Here is an 8,181-nt window from a genome sequence, read left to right on the forward strand (position 1 = left end):
ACTCACAAAATTTAAAAAAAAATGAAATCATGCTCTAACTATAATATGGAGGGGAAATAAAAGTAAATTCTAAGAAAATAACGTTTCTTTTAGTATATAAATGCCCTAGCCAGTTAGAAGACACAGTGATGCAGTCAGATGTGGGCACAGTTAGAGAACCTCCGCATCCTGCACCTTCGTTGTGCCCGCCATTCGATGCTACAACCAGAATCACCACCAGCCATGTGGGTTTCTACAATGGTGAGTCACGCTTGGTACAGTTCTAAAAAAGCAAAGTATAAATCTCCCTCTGATTTACATGGTAGTTGTCTTCATAGAAAATTCAACGGGAATTAAACCCTTGGGGGAAAATAGTGCTTTTATATGAAATAAAACACTATGGGACCGGAAGGGCCTAGGCTCAGATAATTTATGAGCGGGTTTTTCACCCACATGGACTTGCCGTGGGACATGTGGGACCCAGCTCACTCCTAGTGGTGGACAGTCCTGAGGGTTCCAGTATGTCTGGGCATCTCTGGCCCTCACTCGCTAAATGCAATAGTGCTCCCCCAAATCTTTGAGAAAAGCAGAAGTGTTCCAGCAAGTTTCCAGAGTGTTCCTTTGGGGCAGTAGCTGCTCTGTTGCAAAGCCCTGCCTGAAGAGGTCAAAGCAAGGGGTGCACGTGGGCAAGGCTGTGTGGGGGCTTCCTGGCTCAGACTGCACAGGAGCCAGCCTTGGCCGTCCCATCCACTTTGTCCTGCAGCCTCGGGGCAGCCCTGCTGTCCTGGGAGACAGGGGCTGGTCCTGCAGGCTGAGGAAGTGTCAGCTTCGCCAAATGTCTGGGAGGAACCGGGGAGCGTGAACACGGCGGAGCAGGGCATCCCTGGGACTTCAGAAGCGCCATACAAGTCATCATGCTGCATTCGATCATTCAGGAGGCTCTTCAAACTGCTGCTGGATTTCAGAGATGGTCCTTTACAAGGGAAGGCAGCAGAACGTATAGAAAAGAGCATGAGGCCTCCGTCAGACACCCCCTGGGCTTGGGTCCCAAGTCCTCCACTCTAGAGCCCCAGCTGATGGACCTTGGGAATGTGACTTAACCTCTCTGAGCTTGCTTTCCCCTCTCTGGGAGGCACAAATATCTCAGCAGCACCCGGGAACCGGAAAGGAGATGGACAACACTGTTTCTAAGGCCATGAGCTCTGGACCTCAGGAAGTATGGCTCGGAACTGTCCACCGCCAGCGAAGACATGAGTCCTGCAGGCTCTCGGCAGGTCAAACACCAGGCCTACCCCTGTAGCTCGAGCTCTTTCACCAGCTGTGTGACCCTCAACAAGCTCCCTAACCTCTCTTTGCCTCAGTTTCCTGATCTGTGAAATGGGGCTCCCAAGGCTGAGCTGTGAGCATGGTTGTGAGGATTCAGTGGGGTAAAGAGCTTGGTACCTGGTAGGAAGCTCTGATGGATGGCATCTGCTGCGTGATTTTAGAGCCAGAATGAACCTAGAGGTCACGTGGAGCCCGGGTTTGGGCTCTAGAGTTTGGCAATGCAGGTCCACGCCCACTGAGGCCTTTCCCGCCAGCGCTGGAGCCAGAAGAGAACCAGGCCACCTGACCTCCAGTTTGCACGCGATTGCAGCTCATGCCGTGCCCCCGCAGAGAAAGATTGGGAAAGATCTGATAGGAAGGGCTCTGGGGACGGCAGTGACATCAGGGGACACAGCACAGTCCCTCCTCGAACTCCCCTCCGGCCAGAAGCACAAGGCTTCCGGAAGGCGCCCAGCAGGACGAGATCAAGGGGCCCCAAAGGAAATATGTCCCGCACCGAGGGGGCTATGTGTCTGAGAAACTACTGGGGCCGGTGATTGGCATCGTCAGGCTTCAGGGAAGAGTGAGAACCGGGCAGTTTGTTCTGCGTGGCTCAGATCAAGAGGAAAGCTCGGGCAGCGGGGCAGCAAAGAGGTGGGAAAGGCTTCCGAGTCCTTGCCACATGCCCCGCGTGAGGTCAACGTCCCGCTGTTTGCCAGGCCCTCTCTTTCTGCCCCTTCCCGGTTGGCCCTTTGATCCTCTGCTTCTGCTCCAGACTGTGCTCCACCCACCTCACCCGCCTCAGGGACACCTAACAAGGTTGCAGACTGAGCCGTTCTGTCCCCAGTGCAGTGCTGCAGACAGCTCAGTCGTCGTACGGTGGCCCTGAGAAGCCGTCCTCAGGACAGTGGTCCACGAGGCGGGGTAACTTCTGGGTCACCAGGAGTTTGACTGGTTGGCACCTATAGTCTGCCGAGCCCTGAAGAGTAAAGAACCAAGCTTTCCTTGACATGGGTTTTTTCTTTGGTGGAGTCAAAAGAACCTTTGAATAGGAGAGAAACGATGTTTTCCTTAGAGGGTCTAAAGAAACAGATGCCCAGAGAGGTCAGGCAACTGGTTCAAGAGCACAGAGCTCTGGATTTGGACCAGACCTCTGGCTCTGAAGGCAGTGGTGTGTCTCCTAAGCCCCTGACTTAACCAGCACAACCACCCACTGGGACAACGCATTTTAACTAAGAAAATGGGCTTTCTACCTGGGAGGGCCTCAGGCTGCTGGGGATGACCTTGTGCAGGTGGTAGGACTTGAATGGATCTGGAACAGAGGCAGGATCCAGGATAGAGGCAGGTGGAGGGAGAAGGATCCTTTTCCTCTTGGGGTGTGGTGATCTGGGTGTGGGGGCAGTAGGGAGCCATTGAAGGTTTTGGAGCAGCGGAGAGGCAAGATCAGAAGTGGGCTTCAGGAATCTGATCCTGGAAGCCCTATTATTTATTTTTTGAGCCAAAAATAATGGATTTTAGATTATAAACTAAAAAAAAAAAAGGTTCTCAATTAGGGATCATAGTTGGAGGAGGAAGGGGCAGATGGTGAGGTGGAGTATGTCCTTCCCTGGAGGCCTCTGCAGCCATGGACGGTGACAACCCACATTTCCCCAGCCCAGCCTCCACCCGCTCCTGCTGCAGCTCCAGTCCCGGCCAGGTCTCTCCCCACGGATGTGTCCCTTGAATTTGTGAACGGTCCTTTGCCCTGTGACGTCTGCCTCATGACTCCTCTCCTGCCCAACAGCCCTGTCTGCCTTCAGTGAGGTCTCCTGCGGGTTGGGACCCGTATTAGATGCCCCAGCACAGCACAGCTGCTGTGCCACCACAGGAACAGACACCAAGGTGCCATCTCCCGGCGTTCCCAAAGCTGCCAGTCCCCCGGCGCCATGCAGAGCTGGTCTCTGGAGTTCCTGCAGTGAGGCTGCTATCCGAGGTCCAGCTAGGGCAGGGGGCACCTTTCCCCACTCTGTGCCACTTGTCACGAGAGCCTCAACCTCCTTCTCCACCCAGCGCCTGGGAGAGCAGCTCCCACCGCATGTGCCGGAGCCCATCTCTCCTGTGCCAGGGAGGCAGGCAGACGCGTGTGGCCCACGCTCCTTCACGTTCCTGCTCACACCTCTTTCCCGGATCGGCTGTACAGGGCCTGTCGCACCCATCCTGGCTAAATCCCGGCTGAGGGCCCAGCTTGGGCTAAGGCTGAGCTCCCTCCTGGAATAACTCCTCAGGAGTAGAGGTTTGCTTTCATCATAATAGCACAAAGCTGGGAGTCAGACTGGAGTCAAACACAGGGTCTTACCAGCTGTCCTGGGGCAAGTCCCTTAACCTCTCTGTGTCTCCAAGACAGAAAAATGTAAAATGGACACAGCAAAAGTACCCATGTCACAAGCAGGTTGTTCTAAGAGTAAGTGAGATGTCTGTGACACTCTGCCCAGTGCCCCACATGGCAAATGGGAACCACTGTCGGCATTCTTTCTGGCCCAGCGTGAGGCAGAGGGACCGCCTGGTTGACTGCCCGGGATTCCAAGTGCTACGACCAAGGGTGGGGACGGGGTGGTGTGGGCGTGAATGGCTGCTGAGTCACCGACGGATTTTGAGGGAGCTCACCCAGCAGAATCACAGACTCTGGATCCTACACGCTCCTTCCCAAGGCCGGCTGGAAATTGCCCTTCCAGCCACGTGGCTTCTGGTCCCGGCTTCAGGGCCCAGGACACAGGGACACAGTCCTGGACCCCGAGCGGGGGAGGAAGGAGCCTTTAGGTCAGTCAGGAACCAGACTGCCTGAAACTGGGGCACTGTTCTAGGTGGTTCACTGGCATCTGGGCTCTCTCCACCACTGTTGGGGTGCGAGTATCACACAGGCACGCACACACACCATTATGCGTGCACACACCTGTAAACTGTCTGGTTGTATCCTTTCCCTATTTTTCTTTTGTGCTGCTGGTCATTATGTATTTATTTCAGTTTTTAACTTAAAAATTTTTATTTTTAAATAATTTCAAACAAAGTAAAATTGCAAGAATAGTTACAAAGAGCTCCTATAACCCTCTATCCTATTTTTAAAGCATTTTCCACGTTTTACAGTTCTCTTTTCTCTATATATCTATATCTGTGTCCTGCTCCCCTCCATTATCTTATTCTGAACCACTTGAAATGATTAGGCATTGCTGAGAATAAGAATATTCTCTTATGTAAATAGTATCAAATGATCAAATCCAAGAAATTCGGTATTGTTACCATACCTGAAGCTACAAGCATATTCCAATTTTGTCAGTTGCCCCCACAATCTCCCTTGTGGCATTTTGATCTTCAGTCCAGGGTCCGTCCAGGGCCATCCTTTGCAGCTGGTGCCATGTCACCTCAGTCTCCTTGACTCTGGCACAGCTCTTCAGCCCTTCCTTTGTCTTTCATTATGTTGACATTTTGAAAAGTTCAGGTCCCTATTTTATAGGTTCTCTCAATTCGGGCTGATGATTATCCCCACGATCAGCCTCAGATTATACGGTTCTGGCTTGAATATCACAGAAATGATGTTGGGTCCTTCCCAAAGGATCACATCCAGAGACACCTGACCTGCATTTGTCCCTGATTGGTGATGCTAATTCTAATGACTTGGTTAAGGTGATGTCCATTTCTCCAACATATGGCTGCCACTTCTCCTTTTGTAATAAGTAATTGGTGAGGAGATACTTTGAAATATCCTGTTTCTCATCAAATTCCCTGTGCTCCCAGATTTATTGTCCACTGAATACGCTTGTCCAAATGGATTTTTACTATGATGGTCTAAATCCATCACTCCTTTCATATTTATTTATCAGCATTATCATTATGGATTCAAGGACTCTTGACTTTATTCAATGCATTTTAATCCATTACTGTTCTTATTATATATGTATAAGTGTGTATGTATGTATGTATTTAGGTGTTCAAATTGTCCCAGGGACACATATAAATCAGAAATGTACGAGAAACCATGTGTTTATACCCCCAATTCACAACCTACCCCACAGGATTCTTCCTTGCCTCCCCTGTCCATATTTGCATCTGTCTTCTTGCTCAATCCTACAAAACATAAATAATGTCACATCTGCCATACCCATTCTACCATGAAAACAGAACCTGGAAAGAAGCTTCAAGATATATTTGCGACCTTTTATTTTTCAAACTGAGGACATATTGGCCAAGCACTGTGTTAGAAATTCCTTGGATTAATTCTCTTTTTCCTTCTCCGTGTGGTTGTGTTATCTATTTGAAATGTGTTTGAATTCACCAGTGTTTCTTTTCATTTGGTTTCAGGGCTTGGCTCACCTTGGTCATTTCGTTTTATTTTTGAGTATATGGAACACTCACATTATCCCAAAGTGTACGCCATATAAAAAGGGACACGAATAGGAGCCCATTCCCTGCCCCCCTTCCCCTCTGTCCCCCTCCGCATTCCTTGCAGATGACCATCTAATTAGTTTCCGGTTCATCCTTCCTGTATTTCTTTTTTCAAGGACAAGCATTTACGTGCATGCTTGCTTATTTCTTTTTCTTCCTTGTAAACTTGGTTCATAGAGGTCTTCCTCCTCTTTCTTTATGACTTCGTAGTACTCTGCTGTTTATTCCACCGCTGGCCTATGTTTGTGCCTTTCAGTAGTTTCCAATATTGTGCAATTACAAATAATGCTCCAATTAGTAACTTTGGGCAGATTATTAAAAAAAAAAGTTGGAAGTGTGTCTTTAGGCTAAATTTCCACAAGTGGGATGTCTAGATCAAAATTAAATATATCTATATTTTTGTTTTATGTATTTGATTGATAAGTGGCCCCCTAAAAGATATGAACAAGTCCCAACTCTGGGTACCTATGAATGTGACCTTATCTAGAAAAAGGGTCTTTGCAGATGTAATTAAGGTAAGGATCTCAAGATGAGGTCATCCTGGATTTAGGGTGAGCCCTAACTCCAATGGCAGTTAACCTTATAAGAGAAAGGCAGATGGGGATTTGAGATACAGAGACAGAAGAGGACCAGGCCATGTGAAGACAGAGGCCGAGACTGGAGCACGTGTCTACAAGCCATGGAACGCCAAGGACTGCCGCCAGCCGCCAGGAGGCAGGAGGGGGTGCCTGGAAGAGACGCTCTCAGAGAGTCTGGGAGGAACGAATCCTGCTGACCCCTTGCTCTCAGACTTCTGCCCTTCAAAACTGTGAAATGATTTATTTCTCTGTTTTAAGTTACCTAGTGTGTGGCAATGTGTCACATCAGTCTTAGGAAACGAATACATTTAGATTGCCAGATTCCCTTTCTCAGAGGAATTTTCCCATCCCCGTTATGACTGTTTCCACACAATCAATAGAGTGTATTGTGAAGCTTTCAAATTTTTGCCATTTTGATGGATGGGAAATGCTATCTCAGTGTAGTTTTAATTTGCTTCTTTAATTATAAGTGAAGTTGAGCGCAGTTTCATCTGTTTAAGCACCATCTATTAGGGATATAATCTCTTTATCAGTGGCATAGCTTGCAAATATTTCTCTCAAGTTTTCATTTCTTTTGAAATGAAATTGCTTATGAATTTGTGACCATCCAATAAAAGAATTTTTTGTGTGTAGTCAAACTTGTCGATCTTTAATTTCATCCAGACTGAGGCATAGTTAGAAAACCTTTTCCTACACCCGAATTATAGAGGAATTTACCCATGTTTTCCTCTAGTACTTGTATTCTTTCCTTTTTTCATTGAGATCTCTGATTCTCATTTTTGTGTATATAGTGTGAGCAATGGATTTAATTTCATCCTATTTTTTTTCAGATGGCTATCCAGTTGTCCTAATACCATTTATTTAAAAGTCCTTTATCAAATACTAAATTTTCACTTGTCCTTGAGTCTATTTCCAGACATTGTAACCTAGTTCACTGACCTGCCTATCTGTTCATGTAGCAGTCCCACAGATCTGATGAAAGCATCTATTGTGTCTTTAATATCTGGTTGGGCTAGTCCACTATGCTCCCCCTCGGCCCCCGATAGCTTTCCCTTTTCAGCACTTTCCTGGCTTTTCATGTTTATTTTTTCTACATGGACTTTGGTATCATCTTGTCTATCTCCGGAAAAAAAAAACTGTTAGTATTTTTATTGTAATACCATCAAATTGTTAAATTACTTTAGGAAAAATTGACATCTAGATGGTGTTGAAGCATCTTCTTCAAGAGGAATGTCTTTCCATTTGTTCAAGTCTAATTTTTCATCTTTAAGGAGTATTTTATAATTTTCTCAATATAGATTTTTACGCATTTCCTGTTTATTTCTAAATGTATCTTTTTTGGTTGCTATTGGGTTTTCTCTACTGTTGTACGTTTTAAGTTATTAAGCTGTTATTTGTGTATATGAAGGTGATTGTTTTTGCATGTTAATTCTATATCCTTATATCTTGCTGTATTCTTTCGTTTGAGCTTATCATTGATTTGCTAAAGTTATGCAGTATATTACATGTCACCTGCAAATAGAGAGTTTTGCTTCCTTTTTTCCAGTTCTGTGGGTCTGCTTTCTCTAATTGCATAGTCTAATACCCCAGGACAACGTGAAACGGCAGTGGATGTAATGAAGTGGCCTTGTTTTGCTCTCGACCTTAGCAGTATATGTGTGTATCTGCCATCTATCTATCCATCCTTCTAGGCATCTGGTTCTTCTTTATTTCCTTTAATGCTTTTTACCCTGAACCAGGAGGGTCCGGTCTCTCCCTTCGGAAATGTCTCTCTAGCGCCCTCTATTGACAAATCGTAACATCATGTCCAGGTGGCAAAGCAAAAGTGATGTAAAGGGCCGTTTTTGCAAAAAGCAGCAATGAAGGGAGAATTTGGAGTTGAGAAGCAATAAGTTGAGAATTA

Source organism: Equus caballus, chromosome 24, assembly GCF_041296265.1.
Source record: "Equus caballus isolate H_3958 breed thoroughbred chromosome 24, TB-T2T, whole genome shotgun sequence".
NCBI classification, from domain to species: Eukaryota; Metazoa; Chordata; class Mammalia; order Perissodactyla; family Equidae; genus Equus; species Equus caballus.